Source organism: Heloderma suspectum, chromosome 1, assembly GCF_057233095.1.
Source record: "Heloderma suspectum isolate Gila_16-S chromosome 1, 16-S_ref, whole genome shotgun sequence".
Taxonomy (NCBI): Eukaryota; Metazoa; Chordata; class Lepidosauria; order Squamata; family Helodermatidae; genus Heloderma; species Heloderma suspectum.
In genome coordinates, this window is record NC_139458.1 from 325731295 (window position 1) to 325756824 (window position 25530).

At 44.4% G+C, this 25530-nt stretch overlaps 1 protein-coding gene and 1 pseudogene across 2 annotated transcripts in view; one reads left to right on the top strand and one right to left on the bottom strand.

The window, feature by feature from the left end:
• Positions 1–25530, top strand: part of NT5DC1 (5'-nucleotidase domain containing 1) — a 214556-nt gene that overhangs the window by 27853 nt on the left and 161173 nt on the right. The window lies entirely within an intron of this gene.
• Positions 11658–15389, bottom strand: LOC146359442 (kinesin-like protein KIF23 pseudogene; annotated as a pseudogene).

Below are 25530 nucleotides of genomic sequence, written 5' to 3' on the forward strand. Positions count from 1 at the left end.
AATTTTCATATTGAAAACTGAATATCACAAACATTTGGCATCGTACTAGGGCACGTACAGAATCTCCTCTGTCACAGGATTCATTGTCTTAAGCACCTCAGTTTTCATTTTGAACAGAGCCAGTTTCTGTCTTACATGGTTGCAAATAATTTCTTTAAAAAAATATTTACATGGCCTTTTATTACTTTATTATTATATTTATATCCCACCTTTTTTCCTCTAGCAAGGAACCTAATGCGACTTACACGGTCCTCCCCCTCTCCATTTTATCCTCACAACAGCCCTGTGAGGTAGGTAAGGCTGAGAGTCAGTGATTGGCCCAGAGTCACCCAGTGAGTTTTATGGCCAAGTGGGGACTAGAACCCGGATCTTACGGGTTCCAGCCCAACACCTTAATGCCAGGGTTGGATCGGAGCCCATAGAGCCCCAAAGCAGTTCTGATTCTGAGGAAGAGATAGAAACCGTGGGAGAGGAACCCGCTCGCTGTTGAAGGGCGCTGCCGGAGGGAGAGCCCCTCCCTGATCACATTCCTGAGAGTGGTAGCAACGCTGGCAGGCAGGGGGAGGGACAACTGGCGCTTCGGGACGCCAGGCATTGGCGTAGGGACAACTGGGAGATGGAGGGCGCTGAGAGGAGGCACTCAGTCTGCTTGACACGATGTCAACAGCTGCGCCCCGATGCCCCATGGGAAAGGGATGGACTTTTTCCTCCTAGCCCTTAAGTTCAGAGGCTTCCCGCCTTTACCTCCAACTGGAGATCAGCCGATTCACTAAGGCTAGAAACCCCAAGTAGTCAGCTCTCTTAAGTTTCCCTCATTAGGCTCATGCAATTAGCATCTGTAAGCATCATTATTTATTTATTTATTATTATTAAATGTATTAATCGCCCATCTGGCTGGTCACCATTAGGTTGAATGGAAATAAAACCTTGGAAAAGAGCCCTATCTCTGTGTGTTGATTCTGTCTACTTGAGGATTTCAGAAGGCAGCAAGGGCGCTCCTGACACCTAATCACTACACCAGAGTATGTCTTCCCAGCCTCCCAAGTTTTTAGTTACAATAATATTCCATTAAAAACACCTATTGAAGCAGGATTTATGGAAGCAAGGTAAACTTAAGCAAATGTGTGCAGCTGCACATAATTTAAACCACTAGATTATTTCTTATAGGTGTCTGAGCTCTAGTGCATCCATGGAGCTCCCCAGCTTGGAAGCACTTCCCTTTCATTTTAATAGAGAAGCAGTTCCATGTTCCTGTTTCTTTGCATTTATGGATTTCTTTTACTGAATGGGGTGTGCTATACCCCAAGAGGTCCATGTGCACATTAAAATACCATAAGGCTTAGGTTCCAAACGGAATATATAATCATGATGGCATCATTTCAGTTCCCTTATTTCAAGATATGTGCAGCCCTATTCAACAGCTGTTGGTTATGGATGATCCCATCTCATGTGCAAAGGGCATCGTATGCATTGGTTATTCAGTTCTGAATTATCTGACCCCTTCCGTACCAGAGATTTAGTTCCCCACAAAGTCAGCTTTTTCTGGACTGTAACAGCACAACTTATGCAGACATTCTGATCTATGCGTGAGAACATGATTGCCTCAGCTGGCACCACCCCTTGGCATCCATGGATTCGATGCCACATTTGCAAAGAAACCTATGGGCATAGACTCAGACTGTGTGATCTTAACACTCCACCCCAATTATGCGGTTACAGATTGCATGATTGGAGCCAATGTCCATTGGGGTCTAGGCTCATGTCCAAATGTGATGTCCAATACATGGATGTCAGGTACACCGAGGTGTCCGGGCTGGTTGCACCAATCCGTCTTTCGTTTACTTGGCACTGTGCAGCTACCAGTAACTGCAGCTCCACAGCACAAGGCACATATCTGGGTCACAGAAAGGCAAAAAGGTATACCCTTGAGTTGCCACGCATAGCCTAGTTCAGCCTTCCCCAACGTGGCACCCTTCAGATGTTTTGGACTACAACCCCAGCATTCCTGGCCATTGACCATGCTGGAGAGGCTGATGGGAGTTGAAGTCCAAAACGTCTGGAGGGCACCTGGTTGGGGAAGACTGTCATCTACTGCACAGAAGCTGAAGTGATTTGCTGTTAGTGCCAGTAAGTTGAAGAGACAAAGCACTGGTATTGTATACCTCATAGTTTCTTATAGTTTTCTCACAGCAAAGAAATTGAATAGCCTCTGTGTGGTCATACAGGTGTTTGGTCAAGAAGAAAGTACACAAAACCATGTTGACTTCATTTATCCCACGCCCTATCCTGGAAGGAATCTTGGTGTCTGACATAAATGTATTTCTATTGTAGGCTTGTATATGAATCGTGGGATTATTTGTATAGCTTCACTGCTATTTGTAGCAACTGCTTGCTTTTTAAAAAAATGCACCTGTTTTATTTGAATATCTGACTGTATTTTTAAATAAATCCTAAGCTAGAGTTAGTAAGGGAGGGCAAGATTCTACTCTTAGCTACTCTTTTAGTTTATAACTGTGATTCTGTTGCCAAGGCTAGTCTTACCACTGCCCATCCTAGGCAGGGCTTTGTGGAAGGAACGCTTAGGTCCAAAACAATCTATACACTTTTAGCACATGCATTCTGGACCACAGTGTGCCACAAACCATGTGACTGAGAAACAAATAACTTCAGGTAACTCAAACAAGCATGCAGAGTCCCACAGTACAGAGCAAGCCTCCTGGCATTCTTAGTCAATCTGATTAAATGTAAGAACATGAGAAGGACTGTGCTGATTACACCAAATGCCTATCTAGTCTAGCATTCTGTTCCCACGGTGGCCAACCAGATGCCTATGGGAAGCCTACAAGCAGGGCATGAACACAATAGCACCCTCCTGCTTGTGTTCTCCAGCATCTGGTATAGCCATCATGACTAGTAGCCATAGCCTTATTCTCCAATAGTTGGGGTAAGATTTCTTTTTGACCCCAGTTTCTGAGCATCAACCAAGTTCAGCCACCAGACATCGGGGTGGGGGAATACTGGACTGCAAACGGGGCCTTTTCTAGTGGTGCCAATCTCAAAAAATCCCCTTCCAAAGGGAATGTGACAGGTCCAGTTCCATTCAGCTTTTCAGAAGGTTGGTAAAAACTTCCGCCAGGCACTTTGGGAGACTGATCCAGTAAACAAAAAGTTGCTGCTGTTTCTACAACTGTCTTTACATTGCTGATATCAATGGCAGTATTAACCTGGTTTAAAATTTGAGTTTTGCTTCTTTTTTTAATTATTCCGAACAACTTCATAAGGTGTGTTTTGAGTATAAGATAGACTTCTTAAATAAAACAAAAAACCTGTTGCACCCCGAACCTTCTCTCGAGTTGTGCTGTAGCAGCAGGTTATAGTGGCTCCTGGAAGGGTCTCCTTAGTTCATTGGTCTGTGGACAGGTGTGACACACACAGAGGTGAACAGTGGCAGCCTATCCAGAGGCTGCCTATAGAGGGACCTATAGAGAGGGAGTTGGCTAGCAGAGTCGTTGGCTATGGAGCAGGCAAAGCTAGGATCTGAGCAGTCACAGCTTAACAGTGATCGAGGAGAAGGGTGCTCCAAGCTCAAGAGATCCAGGACCTAGTGCTGCAGATAAAAGATGGTAAGAACCATTTTATTTTGCCTAGAACATTTGATACCTTCTGGGAACCCATCAATATTTGCTTGTCCACAGAGGAATCTATGTGTATCTGCCACACAGAACACCTGCATGTTGCACAGGATTACGGGGAATACTCTAGCACAGAATACGCATGCATAGCACTGCCTGGTCTGACTAGGCCTCATGCCACCCCACACAAACTGAGAGGACACTCATACATCACACACCCACAAGAGTCCCCTGTGTAAGCTGTCATTCAGGGAAGCCTGTCTTCCCTCACAGAGCTTCTCACTGGAGAAACCCCCAAACTTGCCCTGGAACACTGCTTGAAACCACCTGTCTAGCATGTCTAGGTATCCAAGCCTAACCCTTGTAGTTGCACTGCATCTTCCAGGTTCCGTTAGAAGTCTAGGCCTATGGTGCTGTCTCTCATCCAGAGATAGGAGAAGGATTCGATTGAAGCAAAGCCTTCCAAAACTAGGGAAAGTAGTTTTGTTCTTGATATATGAACAAATGAGCTTTGCTGATCCATATGGGACCAGGAGGGTCACAATTACCTGGGGCTGGAATTTTCCCTATTGCCACTGGGCAGCCTAAGACCCTTTTGCTCCTAGCTATGTACACAGGTGTAACCATTGGGTTGTATCTAATGTTAGTCTGACTTAAGTCCCATTTGTTTCAGTTGGTCTACTCTAAGTAGGACTAACGTTTGCTCGGAGCACAATAATCATTTTCTTTGGTATTTTTGTTTTTATTTATTTAAAGGACTTGTATAACATCATTCAGGTGTGCAGTCTCCCAAAGCAGTTTGCATAATTTTGAGATGATACAGTAGCAATAAATAATTGTACAATGCAACAGAAGAATATTGTGAGCATTTAAAACGTCAGATGAACGCATCAATCAAACTAAATATATAAAGCCTGGGTGAACAAAAAAAAAAAATCTTTCACTTGGTGCCGAAAGATCATGGAGAGGACACCTGGAAAGCTTTCCTGCGTAGTAAGTTTCAAAACTGGGGTGCCACAACAGAAAAGGCCCTATCATGATTTCTTTATTGTGAAATATGAGATTAAGGGTTTTCAGTGTACTTAAAAAGACTTGGGAGAGGAAAGAGTGAGAATGAGGAGCTTGTTTGCCTCACTTTGTAGCGAGACGTGTTAAATTTCATGCTATGTATTTGGGGTGGATGGAGACTAAGATTGTTATACATGCCACCTAGGCATGTTGGCTGGGGAATGCTGGGAGTTGTAGGACTTTCTTCTGTCTAAACAGGCATAGGATTGTGCCCTTAGTCTTCTTGCCTAAGGGAGGTCTTCATCCCCTCCTTCCCACTTGATTTTTTTTTTTTTAATGAATGATTCTAGACTGTCAATATACTCTGGGTATGTGTACATGTATAAAAGTCAAATATAAATATTTTCCCCGCAGACGCTAGGGTTTGCAAAGTGGTTTATGTTTAAAATTGCTAGAAAGCTTTTAAAAATATCCATTACCCTAAGTGTAAGTTGCAAAAATTGGCAGAGGTTGGTTAGATGAATTATTTGGCATATAATATAAAATACTTGTGGAGATATATATACAGGACAAATACACTTTAGCATCTCTTTTTTACTTTGAGTTTGTAATACTATATAATTTAAAATACAGTCTAGTCACTTACAAATAGCAACCATGAGGGAAACTCATTAGGCTACTTATTTCAGAATAAAAAGACTTAAAATATATCTAAATTCACACTACCTTTTTGCAGGTTTCTGAAATAGCCACTTTTCTTTAACAAGTAATTTTTAAAGAACAATATTTCACTATTGAAATATTCACGCTGTAATACGTAACCTCTTCTGAAAAATCTATGAGACTAACAATACAACACTATGGGGCTGTTCACACAACATTCTAACCTACACTGGATGAATGTGGGTTGTTTTGAACCATGGGTTGTTTGTTGAACCATGGGTTAGCATGTTGTCTCAACACAGCCAGAGTGGCTTGTTAACCATGCAGTGTGTCTTATTTTATTGAACAAGCCACCTTGAGAACCCATGGTTTGTTGTTGGGTTGTTCAAGGTGGTTAACAAGCCATACTGCATGGTTAACAAGCCACCCTGGCTACGTTAAAAAAACACGATAACTCACCCTGCAGAAAACATGCTGCGTTCAGACAACACACGAACCCATGGTTCAGCAAACAACCCACGGTTCAAAACAACCCACACTTAACCACTGAGCGTGGGTTAGCATGTTGTGTGAACAGCCCGCCTACTTCAGTTATACTGGCTGTTTGAAAATAGAATTACGACTAAATCTTTTATACCAGCACAACCAAGTTATGCCTGTGTAGTGATATTATGACAGCATATTGACATTGTTTCACTAGCCCAGTCTAAGTCTGTGTAACTACTACACCATTGTAACTGATAGCATAAGGAGGGAAAGGGGTGAAAGTGTGGTGTGGGAGGAACAAAAGAACCATCGTCTTAGTCCAGATCCTGAGTTCTTCAGCACTAGGTTCTGTGCTCTCTGCCAGCACAAAATCACAACAGCAAAATAGCTGCTGTAACTAAATACACAACCATAGGAATCAGTTGAGAGACTCAGAAAAACATACCACACAGTGACCAGTAGGGAGTCAACTATTCCTCTGAGGGGTTGCCACTTTTCTTGTAGGGTTCCTGTGCATTTGAAAGCCGTGTGGTGGACAGAAATGTAACAGATACAACTTTACCCAGCATGAAAATGCCGTGATAGGGAAAGCTGTACCAGTTACGCTTCTGTGTGTCATGCAGCTTTCAGGGGCACCAAAGTTCTATCAAGAACAAAAGGATATAAACCCTTTTCGTGTGCAATGCTGTCAGAACTCACTTCTGTTCAATAAAAGTGATGACGTTGTCCTCATAATGATTAACTGATCCTTCTTACTCAACTAAGTGATCTTTATGATGGGACACACGACGGGAAGTAGGCAGTGGGTACCAGCAGACACCATAATGAGGCCACTGGCCCATATGCCAGTCACTGCAATTATCTATAGTATATAGACACCTTCCTGTTGGGGAGGACACAAGGGGCAGTATCCAATTGGATCCTTACGCATGCGGCCAGCCCCGCCAGTTCTAGTCTGCATGCGGAAGGCCCCACTGGTCCCAATCCACAAGCAGTCCCTACTGCTTGCATGACATGATATCGTGTTTCCAGGGGCAAACCCCCAAATGAGCAGAAACACTCATTTCTGGAAAGGGGGAGGTCACCAGAACCCTTCCCCTTCCAGAAATGAGCATTTCTGCTCATTTCAGAGCTTGCCCCCAGAAGCACGATATCATGCCGTGCAAGTGGTAGGGGCTGCTTCCGGGGCCTTCCACACATGGACCAGAACCGGCGGAGCTGGCCACAAGTGGAAGGACCCAATTGGATACTGCCCAGCGTATGCAAAGCCAAGCTGGTTTAGACTCCTTCACAGGAGTGAAGGGGACTGAGCCAGCTAGGATTCTCCCCACCTGGGCTTTTCCCAGTGGAGCGAAACAATGCCCTTCGTACCCAGCTTTGGTGAGAACGTGTTTTCCCCTGCTGGGGAAAGCACATGCACACCAAAGCCTCCCTGGCCAAAGCAGAAGGCAAAAATGTGCTCCTTTGCCCAGCACCTTCAGCAGGGAAGCACTTAGTAAGCTGCGGTGCGCTCAGTAAGAGGAATCCCCACTGTTATCTCTGATCTTTGATCAAAGATAATAGGGATTCTTCTCCCCATCTCCTCCACAAGCCCCTGGGGCTTGGAGAGTGGAGAGGGTGGAGCCCACAAAAGGAGCACAAGATTTTCTGTGCTGGATTGGGAACCTCTGTGGTCCGGAGATTCCCCATCCCTGATCTATAGCAATACAGTGTCTCAGTGGTAGGAGTGTCTAGTAGTGATTGAACCTGGGACCTCTTCTATGCTAAAACTTGTGTTGTTCACTGCTCAGCTACGCTTTAGTGCAGGGCCTTTTTGGTGCTGGTCTATATTTGCCTATTGTTTCCTGTTATTTATTACATTTATATGCCATAATATATGGCAGGCACCCCTGGATCCGTGAATGTCCTGGGGAGAGGGAAGGAGGCATGTCATGGACTAAGTTCCTTGGAAACAACAAAGGCCTAGTCATGCGTCTTCCTTTCATTGACTCCTGTGTGGTGGTGTGATTATGACGTTGCTTTCTGGAGTGAGAGGCTTTGACACAAATCCCCTTGCTATGCTCTTCCTGGGCTTGTCGGTAACAAGCAACATTATAACTGGGGGAGTGAAAGTGTAGTCGCAGGGGATTCAATAAGAAAGACTGTAGATATGTTAACCTCTTTCTCCTGCTGTAATTATTATGTTATGCTATTGTTGGGAAGCATAGAGCTTTCATTGGTGTAACCTGTAGCACAGTGGTTACCACCATCTTGACTAACCTACAGGATTGCTCTGCAATGTTGTAAAACTAAGCGCACTTAGTAGGAGGAGTAAGTTCCCATGAGCTAAATAGGACTTACTGCTGAGTAGGGTTGCTTAAGATTGCACTGTACTATTTGTACTTGTTTTAGTGTTTATCATTTTTTTACGGTCACATCTTTCATTTTGGGAATACATAGAATAGTAGCATTTTCTTGTAAATCTTTCCTGAATGCATTATCCAGTGAAAGAGTGACTTGTTTATTTTGGCATTTGATGCATACCTTGAGCAGTCATTTAGGGTGAGTCTTGACTGTAACACCTTATTTAGTACAATAATACATTTTTTATTTGATCCAACCAAGTCCCAAAAGTATAGCTGTATTTCTGCTGTCAGATTACCTGCACTCAATTGTCATGCTTGCGGCTCTAGCTAAAATAATGGGCACATTATAATCCTACAAAAATGTAATGTGGTGACCTGAGTTTGCTGAGCTCTTTAAATATGCACTGAGTTGCCCTATTGAAATATATTTATTTGGGCTTCCATGAATAGGGAAGCTGGTGGTTATTTACACATGGGGTAGACAGGGTTCTTCCAGGTGTCAGCTCTTCCTGTGATGGTGGCTGCACTCTGAAATAGGAAGTACTCAGTACCGGCTCCCTTGGTCAAGTTACCTCAGTAGGCCCGCTCCTTAAGTGGGCCCACTTCCTGCCACTGTCACTGCTGACCATTTGCTTGCTGTCTCCCTCTGGGAGACACAACTGCTCAGGGAGAGAGTCCAAGGCAAGTGGAAGATGCTTCTCCATGCCATCACTCTCATCACTTCATATGTGCACAGAGAAGGCAGGTGAACAGGCACCAACAGTAAAGAGGCACAGAGACAGGGCCAGGGGCTCCGAGGATCAGCAGTGAGTCCCTTCCTGGGGGTGGCCCTTGGAAGATGTCCAACAGTGCCAACCCCCTGGTGCTGACCCTAGGACTATTTAATAGAAGAATTACTTGCTATGTGGGAGTTTTGAGCAGTTGCCATTTATTTTGTGTGATCTCTTACCTCTGATTAGACTAGAGTTAATTGCCATAGTGCAGAGGTGGGCAGAAATTAGATCTGGGTCTACTGGTAGATCTCTGGATAATTTGCAGCAGATCAGCAAGGATTTCTGACTCCCAAGTATTTAACAGTACCAGCAACAACATGACTGACTTCCCCCAACTGCCCTAAATTATGCTGCTGAAATTGAGAAAGCTCAGGATGACCAGAAGGACTGTGAACTCCTTTCATTTCTGGCATTCAGAACAAATCCCTGGTCTGAGGATTCTTCCATTCTAAGTGTATGCCTTTTGCACCAGGCTCTGGCTGGGGGATCGTAGGGTTCTAGTAAAAAGCAAAATAGATCCTGCAAGCCTGAAATCTGCCCATTCCTGCCATAGGGCTTCAACTCAACTGCAAGTTGACTACGGCTTGTGGTGCTGAGGATGATGAATGGTTATGCCGCTACAATAAGTCATTGTTTTGTTCCCCATGCGATATTCCAACCATAGTACTGCATCCATGGAGCCATCTACATGATCCTTTTACTCCGGGGTGGGTGCGAATCGAGGTCCTTTTGATTAGACCACGCAGTCACCACTATGCAGCCATCCATGGTTTTCTCCCAGAAAATGCGGATTTCCAAGGAGGCATTTTGCTGCGATGTTTTTGGGTTGCTGCGGGTTTCCTGCAGCGGCGAGCCATCTTTCCCTTCCCCAAACCGACTTCATATTTTGCGGTGGGCGTGTTGTAGGCGTGCATAGTGCTTGTGTTGCTCTGTGACGCCCCTTTACTCCCCCCATCCCTTCGCAGCTGTGCAGTTACAGAGGCACAGAGAGGCGTTTTCATGTATTTAATCACACTTTTGCACATTTTTGCAGCTTCGTATCTTCACAATGGTTGCCTTTGACTCAGTGCCCAAGGGCCAGGGGGGTCTTGGAGAAGGATGAACATCGCTCTGGCCACCATTTCGGAGCGATGGGTAAGCAGGTACCGCTCACGTTTGTGAGTGAGAACCATCGCAAGAGTCTCAGGCTGGGGAACTGATGAACAGATGGCGTGGAAATGAAGGAGCTCAAGACACTCACTTTTTACCTAATGAGGGATGGAAAGACACAGCAGAGCCCTTAAATACAAAACAGCCACTGAAGTGTTGCACCCCCACACTCATGGGACTGCCTAGCTGTGCACTTAAGTATAATGGCAAAAAAAATGGCACAGCAGAATCTGTCAGGGAAAAGCTCAGTAAATCACGAGTGTATCCCAGCAGAAGCTACTTCAGAGCTGCAATACTGCACAGTTGCGATGGAGTGAAGGGTGACAGCAGTGCCATGTAGATGGGGCCCATGCTTCTACTTTTCAGGTTAAGGCTTGGTTGTGACTGGATCCTGCCAATATCAATGGAGTTTTAACACCCCACTGTACTCTCTTGCTTCAGTGAAAAGGATCATGTATTGTATGACTATAAGGATACATTCCTTTTTGTTTTTTAGTCCCTGTTTTTCGCCATTGTGCCTCTAATGAAACCTCCACGAAGATAATCTAGGTACTGTCAAAATGGGGTGGGGGTGGGGAGTGGAACTGGCATGGCTGGCTCCAAGTATTGATCATGCCATGTGCACAGAGCCTACACATTCCAGCTGTATGTGTTTAGATTCTCTTTGCCAATATTTACCCTGCATTTGTGAGGATACACATAATGCAGACAGATTCTACACACACAGGCTCTGAGCATAAGTTATGATCAAAATGTGAAGGGCAGGGACTACTCTGCCATCCATGTGTGGACTGTATCTAGATATCAGGACACTACAGAGGGCTTATGTCTGTATGTGCATAGACACCACCTTTTCGGAGCAGCTCATGCACAGTTGAATTGTATTTATATATATCCTGCCTTTCACTCCCAAAAGAGTATCCCCACGCTAGCTAATATACCAAGTTAAAACAAGCCCAAACCAGTTAATAAAACAAAGCAATACACTAATAGATTAACAACAACTGACAGCAGCAAGGTGTGGTTTTTTTTGTGTGTGTTTTTGGTAAATTAAGTTTTTATTTGCAAATACGATCTAAGCTCACACATGGATATAATCCTCTCACTACACAGCTGTGTAAGCATCCCAATATGTTAAAATCATGCATAGCAGACATAGGAATAGAGAAGGTCACCAGCCCGGACCGTTCACTCCTTCCTGCTTCTCAGAATGCATAGCAGGAGACAAGGCCATCCTCACACTTATTTGCAGGTACAGGAATGCCCCCAGTGCAAAGACAGCACCGTCTTGAACTGACAGCTGTGGGGTGAGGACAGAGCACTATTGCTGTATCAGGACTACAACTCAGAACTGGCACCAATATATTCTAAAGTGCATTAGGACAGCTAAATAAATAGCAGCACATTTTTAATACAGTATTTTTTCAAAAATACGCATGGAAAAAGGGAGAGCAAGACGACAGAGTTGGGTGATGTGCAAGAGGGGCAGCCTTACAGAAAGACAGTCAAGAGGTAACAGAATAAAATAAGGCCATCTTCCTCAATGCCATGATGTAGAGCAGGGCCAAAAGACGTACTTTATTATATATTTGACTCTTTATCTACTGTCTGGCATAGCCTGACAAAGTATACCCAACAGAAATCCAAATGCTACATGGTTTTCTGCATTTGGTCTGAGCATGATGTTGATATCCAGGTCCAAGATGAGATCCTACCTTCATCTCCACTGCGACAGAACATCTTGTTTCTACATCAGTCCATTCTGACTCTGTAGCCTCATCTGGTGGCAGAGGGCTTGAGGGCAAGGATCTTCGCTTGAGACCCGTTGGAGATTCTTGTTTCAGGGTCTCAGTCTTGGTGAACTGGACTGCTTGTCCATCCCCTCTGGTCTTGTAAACATCACCCTTAATCAGTTTTGTCTCAATTTCCCTGTCAGAAGCCAGCTCCTGGTGGGTCAGCATGTACTTGTCACATTTAGCCAATGCCTTTTCATTTGCAGCTGCCACTGTGATGGCATGGGGTACGTGCATGCCAGTTTCAGTCTGCACATTGGAGGGACTTATGGTCCACCCATCTCTCCCCAACTGAGTGAGAACACCTGTGCCTGAGATGAACTGGAGGAGCATTAGGGACTGGTGAGGTGACAGTGATCTCTGCATGGCCTTCTCCCTGTCCTTCTCCCAAAAAGGCCTCTCTGGTTTGCTGCTCTTTGGTTCTGTGACAAGGGCTTTTAGTTGCTTTAGTTTCTCATCTTTCACCCAGAGCTTGTTCTGCATCTCAAGCTGCTTAGCTACCACCCACCAGTCGCATTCCTTCTCCCATTTCATCGTTGTCTCTGTCACCATGCCCTGTAACTGTGCCTCTAGTGTACACTTGTCAGAAGCTTGACGCTGCAACTTCTAGCTCTTGTTCTTAGTTCTTGGTGCAAGTTGCACCTCTCCTCTTCATAAATTGCTGCTGTTTTCTCCAAGATGTCAGTCTTGTATTCCAGTATCTTTGCTTTCATTGCCAGGTGCTCTTATCTACTTTGTCTCTTTTGGCCATTTTCACTTGTGCATAGTTCTCTTTGGAGACTATACTGGCATCAAGTTCTTGCAGCATACTCTTCACAGGAAGCACATTTTTGGCAAACTCTTCCAACAGCATCTGCTGGATTGATGCCATTTTTCAAGTACCACAGTCAGCCAAGGAAGTATCTGGTCATCGTTGATGTCCAGGAGTTCACAAAAAGGCATTGGGGGGAAACTCTGCAGAAGAATTTCTGTGACAGACTGCTCCCGATCTCCATTGATCGGTCCACCTCGAATTTCCAGCTGCTGTGAGAGCTCCTCCCTAAAGGCCTGGTTCTTAAACCGTCAACCAGGGGTTAATCCTCACAGTGGCTTATCGGCAGGTCTTGCAACCTCTTCTTCTTGCATGATTTCTGCAAATCGCATCACTTGCAAACGCGCATCGTAGTCTTCAGCCTTGGAGTTCACACAGACAATCATATGCACTTTTCCTTCTCCATCAAAGTAGTTCTTGAAAAGGTGGGTCAGTTTGGAGGCTTGATAAGGGACCATCTTGTTGGTCCGGTAAGTTTGGTTCTCCCGCAGAGCTTCAATACAGTTTCTTAGTGTCATTAATGATTGATCAATATTACCTGCTTCATGTAGTCTGCTCTCTTCTGCTTTGGTTCTGTCTGTTCTCTCACTTCCTGCCAGGTCAACCAAAGATAACTGGTTCAAGGATATTAGCTCTCTCTCCTGCAGAGCATTATCTCCATCTGCATCCAGTGGTGCCTGGGCCAGTTTCATTAGAAATACACTATGCGAACGGCTGGATTCACGATTCAGCTGAGTATTTGCAATGCCTCTCTTCTTTTGGCCTCTCCAGAAGACTTCAACAGCTTCCTCTGTGGAATTGACTTCCACTTCTTTACATCCCGCAACATACATATTGTGATTCTGATCCACACAGAGAATTTTGGATTGGGGAAGCTTTGGTTTGGTGGGATCAAAGGGAGCTTCTTCCAAAAGGTCATAGAATCATAGAATAGTAGGGTTGGAAGGGGCCTACAAGGCCATCAAGTCCAACCTCCTGCTCAATGCAGGAATCCAAGTCAGAGCATCCCTGACAGGTGGCTGTCCAGCCTCATCTTGAATGCCTCCAGTGTGGGAGAGCCCACCACCTCCCTAGGTAATATATGTAGTTATTATAGATCTCGATGTAAGAGACAACCACGCTGTAAACATTATTCTCATCAGCTACCTCCACTTTACTGTTATCTTGCACATTAATCATATCAGCAATTCCAGGGTCTATTTGCCATTTGTCAGATGGAGTTTTTGGAATTGGAAGAGCTTCTCTTTTCTGGTATTCGAAGAAAGGATCAACCTTTACTCGACAGCAGCAAGGTTAACACATTGGAGGAGTCATTCAGGCCCACAAGCACAACAAAATAAGTCAGTTTACCTCCAAGAATTCATGCTACTGCATTTTCTGTTGTGGTCCTGTCTACACCCATGCATTAACTGAGACTGAAGGATAGCATCATCTGTCAAAATTCCTTTGTTTTGCAGCAAATGGAGACAGAGCAGCTGAATGGGAGGTAGAACTTGTTGATGTTGCTTCTTCTAGTGTAGAAAAGGAAAGGAAAGGTTCCGCCTGTGCAAGCACCGAGTCATTGCTGACTTGTAGAGGGATGCTGCTTTCTCTGGCGTTTTCTTGGCAGACTATAGCAGGGTGGTTTGCCATTGCCTTCCCCAGTCATTACTACCTTTCCCCCAGCAAGCTGGGTACTCATTTTACCGACTCGGGAGGATGGAGGGCTGAGTCGACCTGAGCCGGCTACCTGGGACCCGGCTTCCTCTGGGATCGAACTCAGGTCGTGGGGAGAGTTTTGGTTGCAATACTGCCACCTACCACTCTGCGCCACACGAGGCTTTTCTTCTAGTGCGCATAATAGTTAATATGGGAAGGAGTCTGCCCCTTCAGGAACACATAGTGAAGTCGACCTTCTTTTTGTATGTTCAAGTTCTAGCAGTTGGTGAATGTTAACTTTTCCACTGCATTTAAACATTACTGTCTCAGTTCTTCTTATGTATATCCACATGGCAAGGGAAGTGTTGCATTATTTGAGGTTATAAGTTCTGTGCTCCACAAGAAATAGTGTTTCACCCGTTTGCATTCTCCTCCTGGTTTCTTAGCTAGTTCTTGCTTTCCTTCAATCCTCCAATGAGATCCTGAATGGGCACTGTAGGAGGAGAGCTAAACCCAGTCCCCTCAGAGGTAAAAAGGTTCAAGATATTGCCTCAAAAACCACATAATTAGAGGAATCTTCCATAGCAGCTCAGCAGTGTACTTTCCTCAGCAGGTAGCAGGCATTCATGAATACAAGCATTCATTTGCTTGCTACCTGGCCCCAGGCAAACATCTGATTCATGCAGGAGAACTCCCCATGTGTAAACAGGTGCTCAGGTAAAAAGTATGTTGGGTCTTTTCTTTTGTATCAGAACAAATAAGTGTCTGAGCATGTTTTTGAAAGTAGGATGGATTTTGATTTAGGGTTATTTTACTAAAATGGTGTTTTAGAACTTTGTGGTTGTTTATGTTCTATATCCACCTTCCCATCTTCTCCTTTCCTCATGCATCAGGACCTCAGTTGTACTTTAAAATGCATTTCTCCTGTTAGACTTCAAAAGATGTGGATATACACTTTGCCCTATCTGCAGATGTGGGAATAACATTGTAAGCAATTGGTTTGACTTCAGAAGCAGTTATTAAAGTACAAGGTCTTCTATCTGATGAGCTGGTAGCATTTATCTTTGTGTTACATTTGTACCCTGTGACATTGTGCCATTCACTGAATCCTGACTAGATCATCTAAGAAAAGTGCCTGGTGGGACTCTCAGGATACAGCACAGATCTCAAAGTGAAACTGAGGCTTCTATATTACCATAAATCAGCTAATGGGTTTTGGATTTGTCAAAAACAAGTCCTGCCAGACAAATCTGATCTCATTTTTTGATCAAGTAACCTCCCTTGTAGACCGTGGGAATGCTGTAGACATCATATACCTCAACTTCAGCAAAGCTTTCGACAAAGTGCCCCATGATATCCTTATGAGCAAACTAGCTCAAAGTGGGCTAGATGAAACAACGATCCGGTGGATCCACAGTTGGCTACAGAATCGGACTCAAAGAGTGCTTATCAATGGGACCTTCTCAAACTGGGGAGAGGTAACGAGTGGGGTACCGCAGGGCTCAGTCCTGGGCCCAGTGGTGTTCAACATTTTTATTAATGTCTTGGAGGAGGAGGTGCAGGGAACGCTGATCAAATTTGCAGATGACACAAAATTGGGCAGGATAGCTAATACTTTGGAAGACAGAAACAAAATTCAAAGTGATCTGGATAGACTGGAGCACTGGGCAGAAAACAACAGAATGACATTTCATAGGGATAAATGCCAAGTTCTGCACCTAGGAAAAAGAAACCAAATGCACAGTTACAAGATGGGGGATACGTGGCTCAACAACACTACAAGCGAGAAGGATCTTGGAATTGTTGTCGATCACAAGCTGAATATGAGCCAACCATGTGATGTGGCTGCAAAAAAGGCAAATGCTCTTTTGGGCTGCATTAATAGAAGCATCGCTTCCAAATCCTGGGAAGTACTAGTTCCCCTTTACTCAGCACTGGTTAGGCCTCATCTGGAGTACTGTGTCCAGTTCTGGGCACCACACTTTAAGAAGGATGCAGACAAACTGGAGAGGGTTCAGAGGAGGGCAACAAAGATGATCAGGGGACTGGAAACAAAGCCCTATGAAGAGAGACTGAAAGAACTGGGCATGTTTAGCCTTGAGAAGAGAAGACTGAGGGGAGATATGATAGCACTCTTCAAGTACTTGAAAGGTTGTCACAGAGAAGAAGGCCAGGATCTCTTCTTGATCATCCCAGAGTGCAGGACACGGAATAATGGGCTCAAGTTACAGGAAGCCAGATTCCGGCTGAACATCAGGAAAAACTTCCTGACTGTAAGAGCAATACAACAATGGAACCAATTACCTAGGGAGGTAGTAGGCTCTCCCACATTGGAGGCGTTCAAGACGAGGCTGGACAGCCATCTGTCAGGGATGCGTTGACTTGGATTCCTGCATTGAGCATGGGGTTGGACTCGATGGCCTTGTAGGCCCCTTCCAACCCTACTATTCTATGATTCTATGATTCTATGGGCCCTGATAACCACAGCTACAGCAGTGATAGCCCACATGAAGATGTTGGAGGTAGATCTGAATGCCCATTGTACTCCCTAAAGAACTTCATTGCCAGAGAAGTGTTGGAACTAGAGGATTTAGTTGTGGAGGAGCACCTAGCCCAACCAAGAAAGCAGTCTTTGGAGTATGCTTTACAGGGTCATATGTAATGCCAACCAGGAAGATGAACATGTGACCGCCAAGCTCTGGTTGAAACATCCATCTCTTCCAAGCAGTCTTTGTCCACTTAAAAACTGAACTGAGCTAGCCCTCAGCTGTATGCTTAGGATTCTTTTTAGGGTGGGGGCAAAGAAGGCTGCATTCTCAAAATACTGAAACATCCTTTTCTATTTCTACACTCTAGCTTATGCTAACATCATCATCAATGAAATACTAAGGACCTTTGACACTTTTAAAAGTGGCATTTCCACTTTTAACATGGGCTTCTTTGCAACACCCTGACTTCTCCCAAGCTGCCACATAACACACACATTAAGGGACACATTCAAGGGAGTGACTGCACCCTCATCTCTTTAAATAACTTAATGAGATGCTGCTATAGTTCATTCTTATTCATGGAAGAAGATGCCCAAAGGCTGGACATCCTGAGTTGCAGTTACTTACTCATTTTATTTATTGTATTTCTATGCTGCCTTTCTGAAGCCAACCCAGTTAGTTTAGAAAAAGTTCAGAAAGTAAAACATTACAACCAGCCTCATAACTACAATATAAAAGCCCAAGTTTAAAAGATGCATCTTAGCCCCCTTTCTGAACACAGAGACAATGGGGATCAGTCGCAAATCCAGAGTAACATTGGGTGACTATTCCTTGGCAATTGAGCTATGGGGTGCCGCAGGGTACCATCCTTTCCCCAGTGTTGTTTAACATCTATATGAAGCCGCTGGGAGCAGTCATTAGGGGATTTGGAGCTAAATGCCATCAGTATGCTGATGACACACAGCTCTATCTCCCTGTGACATCTGAATCAAGAGAGGCTGTGCAAGTCCTGAATCAGTGCCTAGGCTCAGTGATGGGCTGGATGAGGGCCAATAAACTGAAGCTGAATCCTGGCAAGACGGAAGCCCTGTGGGTGAGTGGTTCCCGGGTCTGGGAGATAGGCTCATTGCCTGTTCTGGATGGGGTTGCACTCCCTCTGAAAGATCAGGTCCGTAGTCTGGGGGTACTCCTAGATCCATCATTGTCACTGGAGGCCCAAGTGGTTGCGGCAGCTCGAAGTACCTTTTACCAGCTTCAGCTGGTTCACCAGCTACGGCCTCTCCTGGACAGGGATAGCTTGACCACGGTGGTACAGGCATTAGTAACCTCAAGACTGGATTACTGCAATGCACTCTATGTGAGGCTGCCCTTAAGGCTGGTCCGGAAGCTGGAGCTAGTGCAGAACGCAGCAGCTCAGCTGTTGTCGGGAGCTGCCCCTTTTCAGCGTGTAACTCCTTTGCTGAGGGAACTGCACTGGCTGCCTATTCACTACCGGACCAGGTTTAAGGCATTAGTACTAGTGTACAAAGCCCTAAACAACTTGGGACCAGGATACCTGAGAGAGCGCCTCCTTCCCTACCAACCTGCCCGGTCACTGAGGTCATCAGAGGGCATGTTCCTGGTGACCTATGGACCTATGGCCCGGTTGGAGTCCACCAGGAGAAGAGCCTTCAGTGTGGTGGCTCCCTTCCTGTGGAATTCCCTGCCTTTAGAGATCAGGCAGGCGCCAACATTGTGTTCTTTCTGGCACCTTCTGAAGACATTGTTCTTTCAAGAGGCCTTCCTTGCATGACCAGCCATGGTTTGTTGAATTCCACTCGTTGGGATTTGTCTTTTTAAAAATGTTTTAACGTTTAAAACTCTTTTAACCATTGTTTTATTCTTATCACGTTGTTCACCACTCCAAAATCTTCTGATGAGGAGCAGTATATAAATATTGTAAATAAATAAATAAATAAAATCCAAAAGGAGTAGTTCACAGGAGCAACACAGGAGAAAGCCCATTCCTACGTGCACAACGAACAGGCCTCTGCAAGTGAGGGTATCTTCAAAAGGGCCTGTCCTGCTGATCTTAATCAAGCATGTTCATACCAAGATAGGAGGTACCTCAGGTAGCCAGCCCTACGTCATTTAAAGCTTTGAAGGTTAAAACCAACGCCTTGAATTCAGCCTGGAAAACAATTGGTAGCCAATGCAGATCTTCCAGTACTGGGGTGGCGTGATCACAATATTGTGCACTGGTTAGCAACCTAGCTGCTACATTTTGCACCAGTTAAAGCTTCTGGATGCTTTCAAGGGTAGCGCCATGTAGAGTGCATTGCAGTAGTCTAACTGTGATGTAATCAAGACATGGATAACTATTATCAGATTGATTCAGGAACGATTGCAGCTGGTACACTAGATGCAGTTGTGCAAATATACTCTTCACCACCACTACCACCTGAAGATCCAAAGAGAGCACAGGATCCAGGAGCACTTCCAAGCTGCAGCCCTGAACTTTTGGGGAGCATGACCCCAACCAGAACAGGTTGAATCCTAGTCCTAGAGCCAGATGTTCTACTGACCAAAAGCACCTCTGTCTTTTCTGAATTTAATCTCAGCTTGTTTGCCCTCATCCAGCCCATTATGAAACTCAGGCAACATTCAAGGGTGTCAACTGCTTCCTTGGAATAAGGAAAAAAGAAGCAATAGAGCTGAGTGTCATAGAATCATAGAATTGTTGGGTTGGAAGGGGCCTACAAGACCATCGAGTCCAACCCCTGCTCAATGCAGGAATCCAAGTCAAAGCATCCCTGACAAGTGGCTGTCCAGCTTCATCTTGAATGCCTCCAGTGTGGGAGAGCCCACCACCTCCATAAGTATATCATCAGCATATTGATGGCATCTCACTCCAAAGCTTAAGATGACTTCTCCTGGCATTTTCATCTAGATGTTAAATAACATAGGGTACAAAACAGAACAGCTGCAGTGCTGAACACTAGTCTCCCAACACCAACTTCTGGACATGACCTAACAGGAAGGACTGGAACCACTGCAATTCAGTGTCCACAAGGCCCAGCCCCATCAGGTGGTCCAGAAGGATGCCACGGTCAATGGTATCCAAAGCCACTGAGAGGTCTAGAAGAACTAGTAAGATTGAACTCCCCGCCCTCTCCAGTTCCTGGCGTAGGTCATCCACCAAGCTGACCAAAGCAGTCCTGGTCCCATATCCTGGTCAAAAACCCAATTGAAAAGGATCCAGATAATCAGTATCATCCAAATGCATCTGGAGTTGCATTCCAGATTCTCAAACCTCAAATACCTTGTCCAAGACAAGGTATTTCTGCAAAACATGGCCCCTCCAGGAAATTCCTGACTTGTGTGGCGGATAACTTCCTCCTACAGAAAGTAGAGGAAGGAACTAGAGGATCGGCTATCCTTGACTTGATCCTAACCAACAGAGATGACTTAGTGGATAAAGTAGCAGTTACAGGAACTCTGGGGGAAAGCGACCATGTTGTACTTGAGTTCTTGGTTCTAAGGGAAGCAAAAGCCGAGTGTACTCAAACGCGTACCCTGGATTTTAGGAAAGCTGATTTTAATAAACTCAGAACAATGATCAGTAAGGTCCCATGGCAAACAATGCTAGCGAGAAAAGGAGTCCAAGATGGGTGGGAACTTTTAAAAAAGGAAATTCTCAAGGCACAATCACAAACAATTCCAACAAGAAGAAAAGGTGGAAGACAACAGAAGAAGCCAATGTGGCTTCACAAAAAGCTTAGGGATGACCTGAAAACAAAAAAGGACACATATAGGAAGTGGAAAGAAGGCCAAGTAACAAAGGAAGAGTACAGGCAGGTAGCACAGAATTGCAGGGATGGCATCAGGAAGGCTAAAGCGGAGAATGAGGTGAGGTTAGCGAGGGATGCTAAAAACAACAAAAAGGCTTTCTTCAGCTACGTGCATAGTAAAAGGCAGAGGAAAGAAATGGTTGTTCAGCTATTAAATAAGGATGGCAAAATGATAACAGATGACAAAGAAAAGGCAGAGGTGCTCAATTCCTACTTTGGCTCAGTCTTCTCCCAAAAGAGGGTCTATGACCCCCCTGGCAAAGGCGAAGTACAGGCTGAAGGGGCAGGATTGCAGCTTGAGATCGACAGGCATATGGTCAAGGAACACCTAATTCCTTTGAATGAGTTCAAATCTCCAGGGCCAGATGAACTGCATCCTAGAGTAATAAAGGAACTGGCAGAAGAACTCTCAGAACCGCTGTCTATTCTCTTTGAGAAATCATGGAGGACCGGGGAAGTGCCAGATGACTGGAGGAGGGCTAACGTTGTCCCTATCTTCAAAAAGGGTAAAAAGGAGGAACCTGGGAACTACAGACCAGTCAGTCTGACATCAATCCCTGGGAAAATTCTGGAGCAGATCATAAAGCAATCCATCTGGAAGCACCTTGACAACAATGCCGTGATTACTCGAAGCCAACATGGATTTGTCAAAAACAAGTCCTGCCAGACAAATCTGATCTCATTTTTTGATCAAGTCACCTCCCTTGTAGACCGTGGGAATGCTGTAGACATCATATACCTCGACTTCAGCAAAGCTTTCGACAAAGTGCCCCATGATATCCTGATGAGCAAACTTGCTCGAAGTGGGCTAGATGAAACAACGATCATGTGGATCCACAGTTGGCTACAGAATCGGACTCAAAGAGTGCTTATCAATGGGACCTTCTCAAGCTGGGGAGAGGTAACGAGTGGGGTACCGCAGGGCTCAGTCCTGGGCCCAGTGCTCTTCAACATTTTTATTAATGACTTGGAGGAGGAGGTGCAGGGAATGCTGATCAAATTTGCAGATGACACAAAATTGGGAGGGATAGCTAATACTTTGGAAGACAGAAACAAAATTCAAAGTGATCTGGATAGACTGGAGTGCTGGGCAGAAAACAACAGAATGGCATTTAATAGGGACAAATGCCAAGTTCTGCACCTAGGAAAAAGAAACCAAATGCACAGTTACAAGATGGGGGATACGTGGCTCAACCACACTACGAGCGAGAAGGATCTTGGAATTGTCGTCGATCACAAGCTGAATATGAGCCAACAATGTGATGTGGCTGCAAAAAGGGCAAATGCTATTTTGGGCTGCATTCATAGAAGCATCGCTTCCAAATCCCGGGAAGTACTAGTTCCCCTCTACTCAGCACTGGTTAGGCCTCATCTGGAGTACTGTGTCCAGTTCTGGGCACCACACTTTAAGAAGGATGCAGACAAACTGGAGAGGGTTCAAAGGAGGGCAACAAAGATGATCAGGGGACTGGAAACAAAGCCCTATGAAGAGAGACTGAAAGAACTGGGCATGTTTAGCCTTGAGAAGAGAAGACTGAGGGGAGATATGATAGCACTCTTCAAGTACTTGAAAGGTTGTCACAGAGAAGAAGGCCAGGATCTCTTCTTGATCATCCCAGAGTGCAGGACACGGAATAATGGGCTCAAGTTACAGGAAGCCAGATTCCGGCTGAACATCAGGAAAAACTTCCTGAGTGTCAGAGCAATACGGCAATGGAACCAATTACCTGGGGAGGTGGTGGGCTCTCCCACACTGGAGGCCTTTAAGACGAGGCTGGACAGCCATTTGTCGGGGATGCTCTGACTTGGATTCCTGCATTGAGCAGGGGGTTGGACTCGATGGCCTTGTAGGCCCCTTCCAACCCTACTATTCTATGATTCTATGATTCTAAGAATGGAATATTTGAGACTGGCCTATAACGTCTGAAATCTATTTGATCAAGGGAAGGTTTCTTTAATAAAGTTCTTATTACTTCCTCCTTCAAGCTACTGGGAACATTCCCCATCCACAAGGAGGCATTAATTCCCTTAGCCATGTGGCCAGTCCTAACCTGGTTGATTTAATTAGCCAGGATGGGCAAAATTTGAGTAGACAAGTGGTAGCCCTGTCCTGACACCTTGTCCACCTTATAACCCTATAGATTGGCAAAAAAGAAAAGAGATGGGTGTAGAAATCACAGGGCTTCCAGCAATGTTGCAAATAACTTAATTGATTGGTGTGCCTGCATTTTTGAATCACTGTTGCTATCTCTGTGTGGTTTATAGGGATGGCATTTTAGCACAGTTTGAACAATGTTATGCTATTGTAAAAATTCTTTCATCTTTGTCCTAAGAAGCTGTCTCTGTTTTAACCTCTATTTAATGTGAGCCTTTTCTTTCTAACATACTTATTGTGGATTTTCAGAAATGGTAAATATGTGGCACAGATATGATGTGATGGCAAATGTTAAAATATAAAACAATGTAAATAATACAGGAGTTTACTTTGAAAATAGTAATATAGCTATCAGTATAATAGAAAAGTATGGCACCTTCTGGAACTTTATAAGGAACTTATAAAGGAATGAATGTGAAATGGTAGAGTTGCTGAGTTACCATGATGAAAGCCATCCATTAATAGACAGTGTGCCAAAATATGGGTAGACATCTCTTATGCAGATTAGAATTGCTGCTCAAAACGTTAATACTTGTTGGAAGTAGGAAATAATTCAATTCTTTTATTGTATTTTAACTACTTTTACTAACTGTTTAAAGCCAGTTTCTGGGAAACCAGGGGAGGGAAGGCATGAATAACAAGGAGAAAAGGAGGACATGAAATCTTAAGGGAGCACAAAAATGAATGTTACTGGCCCAACGTATTTCAAAATACATTTCTTCTTCAGTAGCACTTAAAAGCACACACTATGTTCCAAATGTGCTCTGTTACCAAATTAGATTTCTGAGCAGAGTAGAGAAAATAGTGGAGTGCTTTTTAAAAGCCTCTGAAGAAGAAATATATTTTGAAATGAATTGGGCCAATAAAATCTTCATTTTTGTGCACAATTGAGATTTTATCTCCCCCCTTTTTTCCAGAGCCAGTTCCTGGTTTTGTCAGACTAATGTTACCAAGAAAAGGAATTCAGACTGGAGTTCTGCCAATATATGGAGAGCATAGCTCAGTGCATACACTTTGCTTGCAGAAGGTCCCTGTTAACTCCAGTTAAAAGAATTTCAAGTATCAAGGTTGGGAAAGACATAAGAACATAGGAAGCTGCCTTATACCATTGGTCCATCTAGCCCAGTATTGTCAACACTGACTGGCAGTGGCTCTCCAGGGGTTCAGGTAGGAATTTTTCCAGCCCTACCTGGAGATGCCAGGGATCGAACCTGGGGCATTCTGCATGCAAAGCAGGTGCTCTGCCACTGAGCCACTGTGCCTCCTCTGCCTTGGAGATCCATTACTAGTGTGTCTAGACTGGTATATATAGGCTTATGGTCTGACTCAGATAGGGGAAGATTCATGTTCAGTTGTGTCTCCCACTGAGTTCCATGGGACAAAGCAAATGAGCCTTATTTTTGACACAGGTGAGAAACCTGCCCCAGACACTGGGCTGAGGTAATCCCTGAGACATACTCCTTTACTTTCTCCATTATAAGTGAATGCCTGCAATTCCTGTGTGGAAAAGTGAAGTCACCATTGTGGCAAGGTCAAAACCTGCCTGTTATGTCTGTCACTGGATGACTGGGCTTCCACCAATGGAAGTGTAAATGACATTTTGCTAGTAATAAAAGTTTGCATGAAACATGCAAAAGGTTTCTAGAACCCATAGAAAATGATCGTATCATTTTATATAGAGTGGGAGGTATGAATAAATAGTACTTTTACAACTTCATAAATATCAGGATTATAGAATCTCACCTACAGTTCATGTCAAAATTACAACCTTGGTTTCCAGTGCCATTTACAAATAGATTGTTAAAACATAGCAATACAGTAATTTTTAAAAGTGTATAAATCATTTCTACAGTATTTTCAGTTCTCACATCTACTCATGGGGAAAATTGGCCTTTATTATTAGATTATTTATTTATCACATTTTGGCTTTCTTCACACTGAGTTTTATCCTGCAATTTAGATTGCTCTTTCACAGCAGTTTGCCGGCTCTTTACATGATGCTGTGAACCTCCAAGGCGTCTCCTGCACTAAATGCTCTTTGTTCCATTTTTAAATAGATTGCAGATAATGAGCTTTCAAATTACCCCGTTGTGTTCTGCTACAGTTCCCGCCATGAAAAGAGGGAAAGCGGCAAGAAGAGGAGCGAGATCAATGAAAGATCATGGAAGACTCAGATACGGGGAGAAGGAGGGGGAAAGGGGAGGGGGAGAAGGAAGCAGGTGAAAAAGGGAGTAATTGTGATCCTGCATTTAAAACAGAAGCAGAAAGCCCCATTTTAAATGCAGGATTTTAGGCTGGTGTAGAGATGCCCTTGTAATACTGGTTTGACCTGAGCCTTCCATTATCTTTCATTGGTCTCGCTCCTCTTCTTGCCGCTTCTACTCTTTTCACTGAGGAAACTCAAGCGGAACACAACAGGGTAATTTGATAGCTCATTATCTGCGATCTATTTAGAAACGGAACAAAGGGCATTTAGTGCAGGAAACGCCTTGAATGATCACAGCATCATGTAAAGAGCCCGCAAACTTCCATGAAGGAGCAACCTCAGTCGCAGGATAAAAGCTCAGTGTGAAGGAGCCCTTAGTGCATGTTAAGAACAATTCTTTGTGTTGCGATTATACTACAAATAGTGGAATGATATGAAGGGAAGCTGTGTTTAGACTAATGCGATTAATATATTTTTCCCATGCTGTATGTTCTACCTTAGATGTGCTGCACAATGTTTTGAGTTGGTTCAGCTTTGTAGCAGCCAAGTCCT